At 46.6% G+C, this 13,700-nt stretch overlaps 1 protein-coding gene across 10 annotated transcripts in view; it reads left to right on the forward strand.

Moving 5' to 3' along the window:
* Positions 1 to 281: 281 nt before the first annotated feature.
* LOC141735678 (putative global transcription activator SNF2L2) overlaps positions 282 to 13,700 on the forward strand; it is a 208,845-nt gene continuing 195,426 nt past the window's right edge. For 6 of the 10 annotated variants that reach the window (XR_012584808.1, XM_074568722.1, XM_074568729.1 and 3 more), the window contains exon 1: positions 386 to 531. The gene's annotated coding sequence lies outside the window, so the exon portion shown is untranslated. Of the gene's footprint in view, positions 532 to 6,290; positions 6,421 to 13,700 lie in introns of all 10 variants that reach the window. The other 4 variants (XM_074568726.1, XM_074568723.1, XM_074568725.1 and 1 more) reach the window with 4 other exon arrangements.

Raw genomic sequence — 13,700 nt, forward strand, 5'->3', positions numbered from 1 at the left:
CGTTTGACACCTAAGGGAAGGGATGACATCCAGAGGTGCCTGGACAAGCTCCAGAAGTGGGCCTGTGTGAACCTCATGAGGTTCAATAAGGCCAAATCCTGCACCTGGGTCGGGGCAACCCCTGGTATCAATACAGGCTGGGGGATGAAGGGATTGAGAGCAGCCCTGCTAAGAATGACTTGGGGGATACTGGCCTCACCAGTGCTGAGTATAGGGGAATGATCACCTCCCTTGACCTGCTGACAATGCTCTTCCTAATGCAGCCCCACCCCCTCCGTTCCAGGCTAAACAACAGTTAATGAGTCTCAATCGGATCACCCTTTCTGAACAGGAGGCGGTGTTCTCCTTGAGGTGAACCAATGGGAGAACTCTTTTCTTGAGCGATGGTGGCGGGTTGGAGAAGCAGTGGAACGAGGCAGGAGGAGGGAATAGTTGTCAGCAATGAAGTCATAATCTCATCCCTGTCTGATTTGTACTCCGAGTGACTTACAGAGAAGGAAGCCTTTCAACATAACGTTCTTCCAAAACAAGGTAAATGTAATTTATGATTTCATCTCCACCTTCCCATGTATACTTTCAACCTTTTCCATTATAGTTTTTTTAAAAAAATAATCTATTATTATTAATTATGTAAGCATGCATCATGCCCGCTTCCACTCCTTAAAAAATATGCCTGCTGGCTTCAAGGATTATGTGCCTTCCTTCTGTTCCTTTCTGCTGTCTATAACTTCCATTTCTCAATAAATATTTATATTTTTCAGAGGGTGAAGAGAAAAAAAGTTTTGATCCAGAATTTCTGGAATTATCATTATGTAAATCTCTAATAAGAATAAAAAAATACACCAACCTTCTTCCTGATTTGCAAGTCAGCTGCAACAGAGAGAAGGAGGAGGAAGCAGGGAATGGTGCATATGCGTATCTATCAATCTATCTGTGCATATATGTAATTTTTAAAGAAAGTGTCTGAAAAATTAAGATAAGAATAAACAGCTGCTTTTGTAATCCCTTGGTATTGTGTCTGAAGCAAGCGTTTAAAAGGCTCCAGGCAAAGCAGTCTAAACAGAAATAGATCCCGGAAGCAACAGCCTCTTCAGGAGCAGCTCAGCAGCTATGATGGGGCTGGGAGTTGGTCTTGTGATTATTTTTTTCCTATTTTTTTTCCCCTGCATGAATTGATTGATCTGGCTTTTAGTGGCTCTAAACAGAGTGTGTTGGGAGGGGGATTATAATTTTCCAGCCCTTTGAGCAGAAGGGTTAGATTTATTGCATGCAGCTGAACGTTGCACTGTGAAATTCATTGCCTTCTGTCTTGGGGAAGGGGAGAACAAATGCTGCGCTTTGCGAGCGTTTTGTAATGGCATTGTTGTCTTCTATTGCAAAGAATTAAGTAGATGTGTCTGAAGAAAGAGAAATGGAGTGGAAAGAGCTGTGTGTGAGGAGTGGTGTTACTTGTTAGAGCAGCAGCATTAACTAGCAATGCCAAGGAAGCCGTGAGCTGGATAATCTCCCTGTCAGACTACCCCAAACACGCGGGAGAACGTTTGGGGAGTGGGGGATTCAATAACCAAGGCTGCAGCTCCTGTTGCCTTTCATTTTAGTGTCTTTCAATCTCTGGTTTTAATTGCACAGTCAAGTCACTCCTGCTGTAAAAATGTTGTGATGAATTTCCTAAAATAACTTCTCTCATTCCCTTTTTTTTCTGGGAAAAAAGCAAGTGTTGTTGCTGCCCCCACCCCCTTGCAGTAGTCTGAGGAACAAAGAGTGGCATAAACCAGCATGTGCTTACAAATTTATACTTGTCTTCCATGCAATTTGCATGTTATTTCCGGTATGTATGGAAAATCTGCACAAAAAAAAAAGGTGGATTTGTTGTGGGGTTTTTTTGTTTGGTTTTTTTTTTTTTCTCCTCCCCCTCTCGGTGATTAAGAGGAGGTAAGGAGAAAATGGTGCTTTCGGGAGTGTTCCAGTTTCTTACTTGGTGCTGTGTGCTGAGTAAGCCTGGAGAAGGAGAGCAGTTACAGCCTGTCTCTATCTCTGGAGAGAGAAAGGCAGTGTTTTGTGGTAGCTGGGGGTGGTTTTGGGGCTTGTTTTGTTCTGTTTGTGTGTGGTGGGTTTTTTTTGTGGTGGTGTTTTTTTTTTTTCTTTTTGTTGTCTTTCTGACTGTCTTCCCCCTGCGTATGCGTTAAGCAGCAGAGAATTGGGAAGTCATAGCAGCCAAGTACAGACTTACTTACACAGTTATGGATGTGTTTGATTGGTGTAACATGATGACGGAAGAGGAAGAGAGAGAGGCCTAGCTTTGCCACAAAACATGCTTCCTGTCCACCCATCTGGCTCTTAACCCAAGTAATGCATGCTTAGATCTCGCTTTTGGGTGTCACTTCATCAAGGTAACCTACCAGGAAAAGCAGTGCAGCCATTGCTTTGTAGAGTGAGAGAAGAAAGCAGGACTGGCTCTTTCAAAATTGATTTTTGAGATCCTCTTGACTGGGGCTAAAACTTCCTAGGAAGGAAATATAGTTCTGCTAAATGTGCTTGCATGTTGCTTATGTGTTTGTGGATGGAGGTGCTGGCGTGTGTTACAGTTATGAAGTTGATGCATGTACATTCCCCGGCAATTCTGGAAAATTCACGTTGGGGTTTTAAAAGAAAAAGCTTATTGTTTAATGAAGACAATCAGAGTGGGAAACTTGTGATCTCTAACAATCCAGTCTCTGTGTGCAGGGGGGAAGGGAATGATTGAGTTTGGATTTTTTTTTAATTATTATTTTATTTTAATATTATTCATATGAAGTTTGTATGTAGATAAAACAATTGGTGCTTCCCCTGATCTCGTTTAAGGAAGCCCTTTATATTTGCTAGGGGAAGAATGGAGTTTATAATTTTGTCTTTTCATGCCCAAACAAAATTTATGGTTAAGGAGAAACAAAATATACACAATGGAAAAAAATTATTTTTTAAACCTATAATTGGAATCAGATTTTAAAAAATATATTATAAATAATCATATTTTTAAAAAAATATTTTAAAAGTGAGTGTAAATATTATTGAATACTGTGCTGTAACCTCAGTATGACTAAAATAGGTTGCATTGGAATTGATTTTTTTTTCCCCTTTATATTTGCTGTTTATTTTGGGGTTTTATGTTCAAATTTTTTTTTTGATGTCCAACATTTCCAAACATTAGATAAACTCCATTCTTTCTAAGAAGGTCTTTGACTATTTTAGACAGGTAAGTGATTGGTTGGAGAGTTGAAGATATATGGATTTTTTTTTTTTTTTTTGTTAAACTGTAGCAAATTAAATCTTGTGTTTGTTTTTTGTTTAAATGATGTGGAACCCATGTCACTTACAGCATCATTCCATTTGTCACCTTTCCTGTATATTTAGACTTTGATGTTGCTCACGTCTAATTGTAACCCCTGAGATTGAGGCAATAAATGTTATCAAAATTTTCTTTCTTTAGTATTATGAGATCTACATGTCAAGGCTGATGGCCTTTTTTGTGTGAGTTAGTGTATTGTTATACAAATTAAGGCCCTTCTTTCTAAAAGGGATTTTTAATTTAGCAGAAAATGAGACCATTTTTACAAATCATTGCAATACTCATTATATTTTTTGTTTCTTACTGCAATTGATCTCCATATATAGTGTCCTTGACCTCTGCCTCTCCTGTGCTCCTTCATTTCAGTTTTTCATTTCAGATTGATCCTCTAGTGGGAGTAATAAATGCAAAATTACAATGTAAAGATCACTTACCATGAAAATGGAAGCAAGTAGAAGCTTATGCATTATTTGCACAGCTTTGATAGTTTGCAAATATATAGGATAATAAGATTGAGATTGAAAAAGATTTTAATTGTCAGAAAAACACCCCACAACTCTCACTTTTTGCATGAGCATCTCTTTCTCTCTGCTTTCCCTCAATCCCTAACCAGTCAGCAAAGTAATGAGTGAGTCTTCTGCCCCCTAAAAGTAGAGTAAAATCTGCACATGTAGCACTGAATAGTGCTACTTCAAGTGTAGACTTGATTTTTAAGCACTGGCAGAGTGTTGTGAATATTGATATGTGGTGAAGAAGTAGTTCCTTATACTCTTAACTCCAACTATCTACTTTACTCTTCATAGAATCATAGGGTTGGAAGGGACCTCTGGAGATCATCTAGTCCAACCCCCCTGCCAGAGCAGGGTCACCTAGAGCAGGTTGCACAGGAACACGTCCAGGTGGGTTTTGAATGTCTCCAGAGACGGAGACTCCACCACCTCTCTGGGCAGCCTGTTCCAGGGCTCTGCCACCCTCAGAGTAAAGAAGTTCCTCCTCATGTTTAGGTGGAACTTCCTATGTTCAAGTTTGTGCCCATTGCCTCTTGTCCTGTCCCTGGGCACCACTGAGAAGAGCCTGGCCCCATCCTCCTGACACCCACCCTTTAAGTATTTATAAGCATTGATAAGGTCCCCCCTCAGCCGTCTTTTTTCCAGACCGAAGAGACCCAAATCCCTCAGCCTTTCTTCATAAGAGAGGTGTTCCAGTCCCCTAATCATCTTTGTAGCCCTTTGCTGTACCCTCTCCAGCAGTTCCCTGTCCCTCTTGAACCGGGGAGCCCAGAACTGGACACAGTACTCCAGATGTGGCCTCACCAAGGCAGAGTAGAGGGGGAGGATGACCTCCCTTGACCTGCTGGCCACGCTCTTCTTGATGCACCCCAGGATGCCATTGGCCTTCTTGGCCACAAGGGCACATTGCTGACTCATGGTCATCCTGTTGTCCACCAGGACTCCCAGGTCTCTTTCCACCGAGCTGCTCTCCAGCAGGTCAGCCCCCAACCTGTACTGGTGCAGGGGGTTATTCCTCCCCAGGTGCAGCACCCTACACTTGCCCTTGTTGAACTTCATAAGGTTTCTCTCTGCCCAACTCTCCAGCCTGTCCAGGTCTCTCTGTATGGTGGCACAGCCTTCCGGTGTGTCAGCCACCCCACCCAGCTTGGTGTCATCAGCAAACTTGCTGAGGGTGCACTCTATCCCCTCATCCAGGTCATTGATGAATATATTGAAGAGGACTGGGCCCAGTACTGACCCCTGGGGAACACCACTCGTCACTGGTCTCCAACTAGACTCTGTGCCCCTAATCACGACCCTCTGAGCTCTATCTTTCAACCAGTTTTCTATCCACCCCACTGTCCATTCATCTAACCCACTCTTCCTAAGCTTCCCTATGAGGATGCTGTGGGAGACCGTGTCAAACGCCTTGCTTAAGTCAAGGTAGACCACATCTACCGCCCTCCCCTCATCTATCCGTCTAGTCATGCCATCATAGAAGGCTATCAGATTAGTCAGACATGATTTCCCCTTGGTGAATCCATGTTGACTACTTCTGATAGCTTTCCTTTCCTCCACGTGCCTTGAGATGACACCCAGAACGAGCTGTTCCATCATCTTTCCAGGGATGGAGGTGAGGCTGACCGGCCTGTAGTTCCCTGGCTCCTCCTTCTTGCCTTTCTTGAAGACTGGAGTGACATTGGCTTTCCTCCAGTCCCCAGGCACCTCGCCTGTTCTCCAGGACTTTTCAAAGATGATGGAGAGCGGCCCAGCAATGACTTCTGCCAGCTCCCTCAGCACTCTCGGGTGCATCCCATCAGGGCCCATGGACTTGTGAATATCTAGATGATCTAATTGGTCCCTCACTCGCTCCTCCTCAACCCAAGGGAAGTCTTCTTCTTTCCCTGTTACTTTATTCAATGCCTGGGACTCCTGAGGGCTGGGCCGAGCAGAAAAGACCGAAGCAAAGAAGGCATTCAGTAACTCTGCCTTCTCCGCATCCTCCGTCACCATGACTCCTGCCTCATTCAGCAGTGGGCCTACAACTTCTCTGGTCTTCTTCTCTTTCCTAAAGACTATTGCCTTCTGTAGCAAAGCTGTTAAAAGAGATCATATAGATATGCCTCAATTTCTTCAGTGAAAAATTTGATAACATTGCTTATGCTCATCTTCTATGGACACTGACTATTGATGATTTCCCTTGGGATGGCTGTAGTAGATCCAGCCCCTAGCTGTTAGCCACTCTCTTCTTGGTGCTGATTTTTGTTTTATTAAATAACTTAGGCTGTAATTTATAGTACTTCAGAAACTGCTTCATGAGAAACCAAAACAACTAGACAGTAGGGATGAGCTTCTACAAGAGGATTGGGAAAGAGTTGGAGGTGGGGACTACTAGAACTATCCAAAAGTAAATAATCTCTTTTTGCAAGAGTCTTATGCTATTTCACCTCCACACTGAAATGTCTGTGACACAGGTACACAACCAATTCTACTCGTTCTACTGTGGATGGGGATGGTGATCTCTGACCGAGGTCTGGAGAAAAAGCTGGGGCAATGTACAGAGCTTGTTTGTCTCTGTCCTAAGCATCTGGGTAAAGAACCGAGGTAATGTATTTCTGATTCTATGGTTTGTATGCAAAACTGCAAGTTGCCTTCCAAGAGTGAACTTCTATGAGTTCAGCTCCTGTTATGTTGTTGTGGTTTAGCCTCAGACGGCAACAAAGAACCACGTGCCGCTTGCTTGGGCCTTCCCAATACGGGAAGAATTGGAAGAAAAAGGCAAAACTCTTGGGTTGAGACAAAGGCAGTTTAACAGAACAGCAAAGGGAACAAGAAAAACAACAACAATAACACAGACAGAGGAATATACAAACACGATTACAGAACCCTCGACCTGACCCGGGATGCCCCAGCCTGCTCCAAGCTGCAACTTCTTGCCCCCTCCCCCGCCAGCTCAGGGTGGGCATGGCTCACATGGCATGGAATACCTGTGTCCCTGCTGGAGCCTGGGGGAGAATTAACCCTATCCCTGCCAGAACCAGGACATTATTCACCCCTTATTCCATACCACCTTTGCCATGCCCAGATCTTACAGGTTCCAATGAATTGCCACCATTTTCCCCTGTCATATATATATATATATATATATATATATACACACACATATATATTCATGCAGATATAATGCCCTTAGTTTATGGGCCATCCCTCCAAAGTGTCTGGTGAGTTCATTTAATCCATGGCTTTGGGCTCCATCTGTCAGGGCAGGTGAGATGCTGGGTGGTGCTGGTCTGTTGCATGCTGTATTTTCGGAGCTTGTGGCTGGTGCACCCGGTGTGGCTCATGCTCACAGTCCATGGGCTGAAGATGTAGATCTTGAGGAAGTTGCTGGGCGCCAGCTGCTGAGGTCAGTTCTTATCCCATCACCGCTGTGCTTTGCTCAATTTTTCATCAAAGTCCATCTGCCCTTAATTTGGGTGATTCTTACTGTAGTACAACTGATAGCAATTAGAGTAACGAGGACATACAGTGGCAGGGTTATTAGCAATCAGCAACACACAAATTGATTCATTGGCTATTCTCACCCAAAATCAGATCCCCATGAGGTACACATTGGACTTCCCCACCCTTCTGCATCACCCACCAAGCGCACCCAGGTCCTTGGGCAAAAGCAATCCCACGGATGGGTTTGCCTTTGCCTGAGGCAGGACTAATCCAGACTGTCTTCCCTGACATATTCTTCATGTGCACTACGGGGACTTTATCCCCTTCTACGGTACGTGGAAGTTTTGATGGGGCAGGGCCAGCCCCATTGGTAGATCCCCTGGGGTTAACTAGCCAGGTAGCCTTTGCTAAATGTGCATCCCAGTGTTTAAAGTCCCACCACCCATTGCTCTCAGTGTAGTTTTTAACAGTCCATTGTATCGTTCTATCTTCCCAGAGGCTGGTGCGTGATAGGGGATGTGATGTACCCACTCAATGCCATGTTCTTTGGCCCAGGTGTCTATGAGGCTGTTTCGGAAATGACTCCTGTTGTCTGACTCAATTCTCTCTGGGGTACCATGTCGCCACAGGACTTGCTTTTCAAGGCCCAGGATAGTGTTCCGGGCAGTGGCATGGGGCACAGGGTATGTTTCCAGCCATCCAGTGGTTGCTTCCACCATTGTGAGCACAGGGCGCTTGCCTTGACGGGTTTGTGGCCGTGTGACATAATCAATCTGCCAGGCCTCCCCAGATTTGTATTTCAGCCATCGCCCTCCATACCAAAGAGGCTTTAACCGTTTGGCTTGCTTGATTGCAGCGCATGTCTCACATTCATGGATGACCTGTGCAATAGTGTCCATGGTCAGGTCCACCCCTCGGTCACGAGCCCATCTATATGTCGCATCTCTCCCTTGATGGCCTGAGGAGTCATGGGCCCCCCGAGCTATGAATAGTTCGCCCCTATGTTGCCAGTCCAGATCCACCTGAGCCACCTCAATCCTAGTAGCCCGATCCACCTGCTGGTTGATCTGATGTTCCTCCGTGGCCCGATTCCTGGGCACATGGGCATCTACGTGGTGTACTTTCACAACCAGATTCTCTATCCGGGCAGCAATATCTTTCCATAGTTCAGCAGCCCAGATGGGTTTGCCTCTGCGCTGCCAGTTGCCCTGCTTCCACTGCTGTAGCCACCCCCACAGAGCATTTGCCACCCTCCATGAGTGAGTGTAGAGATAAAGTACTGGCCCTTTTTCTCGCTCAGCAATGTCCAAAGCCAGCTGGATGGCTGTCACCTCTGCAAACTGGCTCGATTCACCTTGTCCTTCACTGGCTTCTGCAACTTGGCGTGTAGGACTCCACACAGCAGCCTTCCACTTTCGATGCTTTCCCACAATCCGGCAGGACCCATCAGTGAACAGGGCATATTTCTTCTCATTTTCTGGCAGTTTATTATATGGTGGGGCCTCTTCCGCACGCGTCACCTCCTCCTCTGGTGACATTCCGAAATCCTTGCCTTCTGGCCAGTCCACGATCACTTCCAGAATTCCTGGGCGACTGGGGTTTCCCATTCGAGTTCGCTGCGTGATCAGCGCAGTCCACTTACTCCATGTAGCATCGGTTGCATGATGTGTGGTGGGGACCCTTTCTTTGACCATCCAGCCCAGCACCGGCAGTCGAGGTGCTAAGAGGAGCTGTGCTTCTGTGCCAACCACTTCCGAAGCAGCTCGAACCCCTTCATATGCTGCCAACATCTCTTTTTCTGTTGGAGTGTAGCAGGCTTCGGATCCCCTGTATCCCCGACTCCCAAACCCTAGGGGTCGACCTTGGGTCTCCCCTGGTGCTTTCTGCCAGAGGCTCCAGGTAGGGCCGTTCTCCCCGGCTGCGGTGTAGAGCACATTTTTAACATCTTGTCCTGCCCGGACTGGCCCCAGGGCCACTGCATGGACTGTTTCCTGTTTGATTTGTTCAAAAGCTTGTCGTTGCTCAGGACCCCATTTAAAGTCGTTCTTCTTCCGGGTCACTTGATACAGAGGGCTCACAATCAGAGTGTAATCTGGGATATGCACCCTCCAAAAGCCCACAATGCCTAAGAAGGCTTGTGTTTCCTTTTTACTAGTTGGTGGAGACATAGCTGCTATTTCGTTGATCACATCCATTGGGATCTGACGGTGTCCATCTTGCCATTTTATTCCTGAGAACTGGATCTCCTGCGCAGGTCCCTTGACCTTACTTCGTTTTATGGCAAAACCAGCTTTCAGAAGGATTTGAACTATCTTACTCCCTTTCTCAAAAACTTCTTCTGCTGTGTTGCCCCATACAATGATGTCATCAATGTACTGCAGATGTTCTGGAGCTTCCCCCTGTTCCAGTGCAGTCTGGACCAGTCCATGGCAAACGGTGGGGCTGTGTTTCCACCCCTGGGGCAGTCGATGCCAGGTGTACTGGACGCCCCTCCAAGTGAAAGCAAACTGTGGCCTGCACTCTGCTGCCAAAGGCACTGAGAAGAATGCATTGGCTATATCAGCTGTGGCATACCACTGGGCTGCCTTGGACTCCAGTTCGTACTGCAGTTCTGGCACGTCAGCGCTCACCGGTGGCGTGACTTCATTCAGGCCACGATAGTCTACAGTTAGCCTCCACTCTGCATTAGATTTTTGCACCGGCCATATGGGACTGTTAAAGGGTGAGCGAGTCTTGCTGATCACTCCTTGAACCTCTAGGTGACGAATCAGCTCATGGATGGGAATCAGAGAGTCTCGGTTAGTGCGATATTGCTGATGATGCACCGTTGTGGTAGCGATCGGCACCTGTTGTTCTTCGACCCTCAACAACCCCACAACAGCAGAGTCCTCCGAGAGACCAGGCAAGGTAGACAACTGTTTAACTTCCTCCGTCTCCAAGGCAGCTATGCCAAAGGCCCACCGGTACCCTTTTGGGTCCTTAAAATGCCCTCTCCTGAGGTAATCTATGCCAAGGATGCATGGAGCCTCTGGGCCAGTCACAATGGGGTGCTTTTGCCACTCATTCCCAGTTAGGCTCACTTCCGCCTCCAGTACAGTCAACTCTTGGGATCCCCCTGTCACCCCAGCAATACAGATGGGTTCTGCCCCTCTATAGCTTGATGGTATTAGGGTGCACTGTGCACCCGTGTCCACTAGAGCCTCATACTCCTGTGGGTCTGATGTGCCAGGCCATCGAATCCACACCGTCCAATAAACCCGGTTGTCCCTTTCCTCCACCTGGCCGGAGGCAGGGCCCCTCTAATCCTGGTCAGAGTATCCGTTACTCACTTCTTGCAGAAATGACTTGGAAGTTCCTTCAAGAGGATCAGAAGCAAGATCAGGCCTTCTGCTCTGTCTGGGGAACGGCCCGCTGGAAACCAGGGCGGCACTTTTCCTGGAGGGATCCCCTTTTGTGCTTGTCCTTCCTTGCAACTCCTGTACCCGTGTCCGCAGGGTCGAAGTAGGTTGTCCATCCCACTTCCTCATGTCCTCCCCGTGGTCACGCAGGTAGAACCACAGGGTGCCTCGTGGTGTGTACCCTCTGTACTCCCTCTCTCGAGTGGGGAAATGCCTGCTCCTAATAGCTGAGATGCTGGCCCGTGCAGGTGGGGAGTAGGACATATTCTCTTCAAGTTGCTGGACCTTCCGCGACAGTTTCTCCACAGCTGAGACAAGGGGGGAAGAGAGACTTCCTTCATATCTCCGGAGCCGGCCAGCCACCTCATCCACCGTTGGTCCCTCTTCGCCTTTCCATTCCATTACTGCCATGAGTTGGCATATGATGATGGTGTGCTCTGTACAAACTTCCGCCACATGGGCCTTGTGCATCGCACCTCATCAGGGTCTGTGGGTAACTGTGCATTGTCAAAGTCATAGTAAATCATCTCCCGCACGGCTAATTCTCTCAGGTCCTGGGGATACCTCTCTCCATGGTGGTCCACTTGCTTGGGTGACATACAACATCCTCACTGAAGGGGTACCTCTCCCTCATGCCTGACAGGAGTCGTTTCCAGAGGCTGAGGGCTTGGGTCTTCTTCCCAATTGCCTTGTCAATGCCGCCTTCCCTAGACAGGGATCCCAGCTGCCTGGCCTCCCTGCCCTCTAATTCCAGGCTACTGGCCCCGTTATCCCAGCACCGGAGCAGCCAGGTGACAATGTGCTCGCCTGAAAGTCGGCTAAAATCTTTTTGCATATCCTGCAGCTCACTCAGGGATAGGGATCGAGTAATTATCTCTGGTTCTGCCTCTTCCTCCTGTTCTCTTGATGGCCCTGGTTCATCATCATCTCTTACTAAGCGAACTGATTTCTTCGTGTACTTCTTCTTCTGTATGGGGGCAACTGATACTGGCACGGGTTGGTTCCCTGGGTCAGCTGCATCGGCTGTCACCAGGGTTGGAATAACCACATTGCCTGCCCCAGGGTTGCAGTAGCTGCAGTGTCTGTCGGTCTGGTTTCCATCTCTTTCCCCTGAGGGTGCTGCGTAACACTGAGCAGTGCCTGGTAGATACTGGCCAGGGCCCAGCACAGTGTGGTGAGTTGTGCCTCTCTAGAATAGCCACAGCATTTCCCCTTCAGATATTCTACCACTTTATCAGGGTCCTGTAATTGTTCAGGGGTGAAGTCCCAGACCATTGGAGGTGAGAAGTTCTCTAGGTACCTGCCCGTGTCCTCCCACATGCTCTGCCACCCCTGACTATCCAGCCTCAGAGTAGATCTCCGGGTGGTAGTCTTAAATAGTCGCTTAACCTTAAACAAGACCTGGAACGCATTCAGCAGACATAACAATAGGACCAGGCTGGTTTGAGTATCCCAAGGATATTCAAAATTCTCAAAAGCTGCCATACCTGACCCAAAGGAGAAAAGGGAGGCAAAAGAGCTGGGGAAAGTGCCCCCCCCGTTTCCCCCACAGACTGGGTTGTAATTATTAATAAATTCTGAGAGACGGTGCCCAATGTACGGACAGGACAGCAACACCACATAAACACCCCAAAGTAACTGTCTAACAAGTGATGTTCTCATCTCATAAGCTGATATCGCACAGGACAGCAGAATGATAATCCTCATCCCTCTCCCAGAAGTAACAAAAATCATCGCAGGGAGTACATAAGCCATATAGGAATTTACATAACCCAGCCATGAGAACAAACCAAGCAACATGGTGACCAGCGACTATTTACCTAATACAATAAATGCACACAACACATTCGTTTTTCCAAGCTCTAGTTGGATTCTGTCGTTATCTCAACCCTTCGAGCCCCACGTTGGGCGCCAAAAAGGACTGTCGTGGTTTAGCCTCAGACGGCAACAAAGAACCACGTGCTGCTCGCTCGGGCCTTCCCGATACAGGAAGAATCAGAAGAAAAAGGCAAAACTCGTGGGTTGAGACAAAGGCAGTTTAACAGAACAGCAGAGGGAACAAGAAAACAACAACAATAACACGGACAGAGGAATATAGAAACACGATTATGGAACCGCAGCTCACCCACCAGACCCGGGACACCCCAGCCCTCTCCAAGCTGTGACTCCATGCCCCCTCCCCCGACTTCCTGCCCCCTCCCCCGGCAGCTCAGGGTGGGCACGGCTCACATGGGATGGAATACCTGTGAGCCTGGGGAGAATTAACCATATCCCTGCTGGAACCAGGACATATGTAAATTGAATAACATTAGTTTATGTCAGTTGAAGATTTCTTTCATATACACTTTGTGTTCATTGATTGAATCATTGTTTGACCCTGGAATGGCAATAATTAGGTCCTGATAAATGTTATCTAACAAATGGTATTGTATGGGGATCTAAAATACAAAACACTGACTTGTAAATTACTTGTTCTCATTATAGTGAGCTGTCTTCCTATTATCAGTTCTTAAACTTCCAGAATCTTAGTTTTGGTTATAGTTAGTAAATCAAGCAAATATTAGAAAACATTCATGGTGTCATTTTGTATTTTTCATGATGTAAGAAAGGTGGCACCAAGCTTTCCTGTTCCCAGTAACAGTGTGTTGTGATTTCATGATGTATTTTTTCAAAAGCATCTGTGGATTGTGACTTCAGTTTGAAGGGTGAGGTGGACTATAATTATTTTCCTGTAGATTTAAAGATAAGGGAATGTGATCTGCACAGTAACATGATATCAGCATGCAGCTGAAGCTTGGGTCTACATTGCCTTTTCATCAGAAATAAATGTTGCAGTTTACTTGTTTTCCAATATCTTGCTAAGGCAGGGTATCTGATCAAAAACACCCTGTGGCTGAGACTCATTTTGGGTTGATTCAGGATAGAAAAAGACAAAAGTTATATTAGATAGTGAGGAGAAACAAACAGAGGAATTGAAAATACTTATTGCTCTATGTGTTGCTAAAGTCAGTGCAACTGTCCTGTTGCAAAGTAGCCTGTCAT

The sequence above is a fragment of the Larus michahellis genome, chromosome W (genome assembly GCF_964199755.1).
Source record: "Larus michahellis chromosome W, bLarMic1.1, whole genome shotgun sequence".
NCBI lineage: Eukaryota > Metazoa > Chordata > Aves > Charadriiformes > Laridae > Larus > Larus michahellis.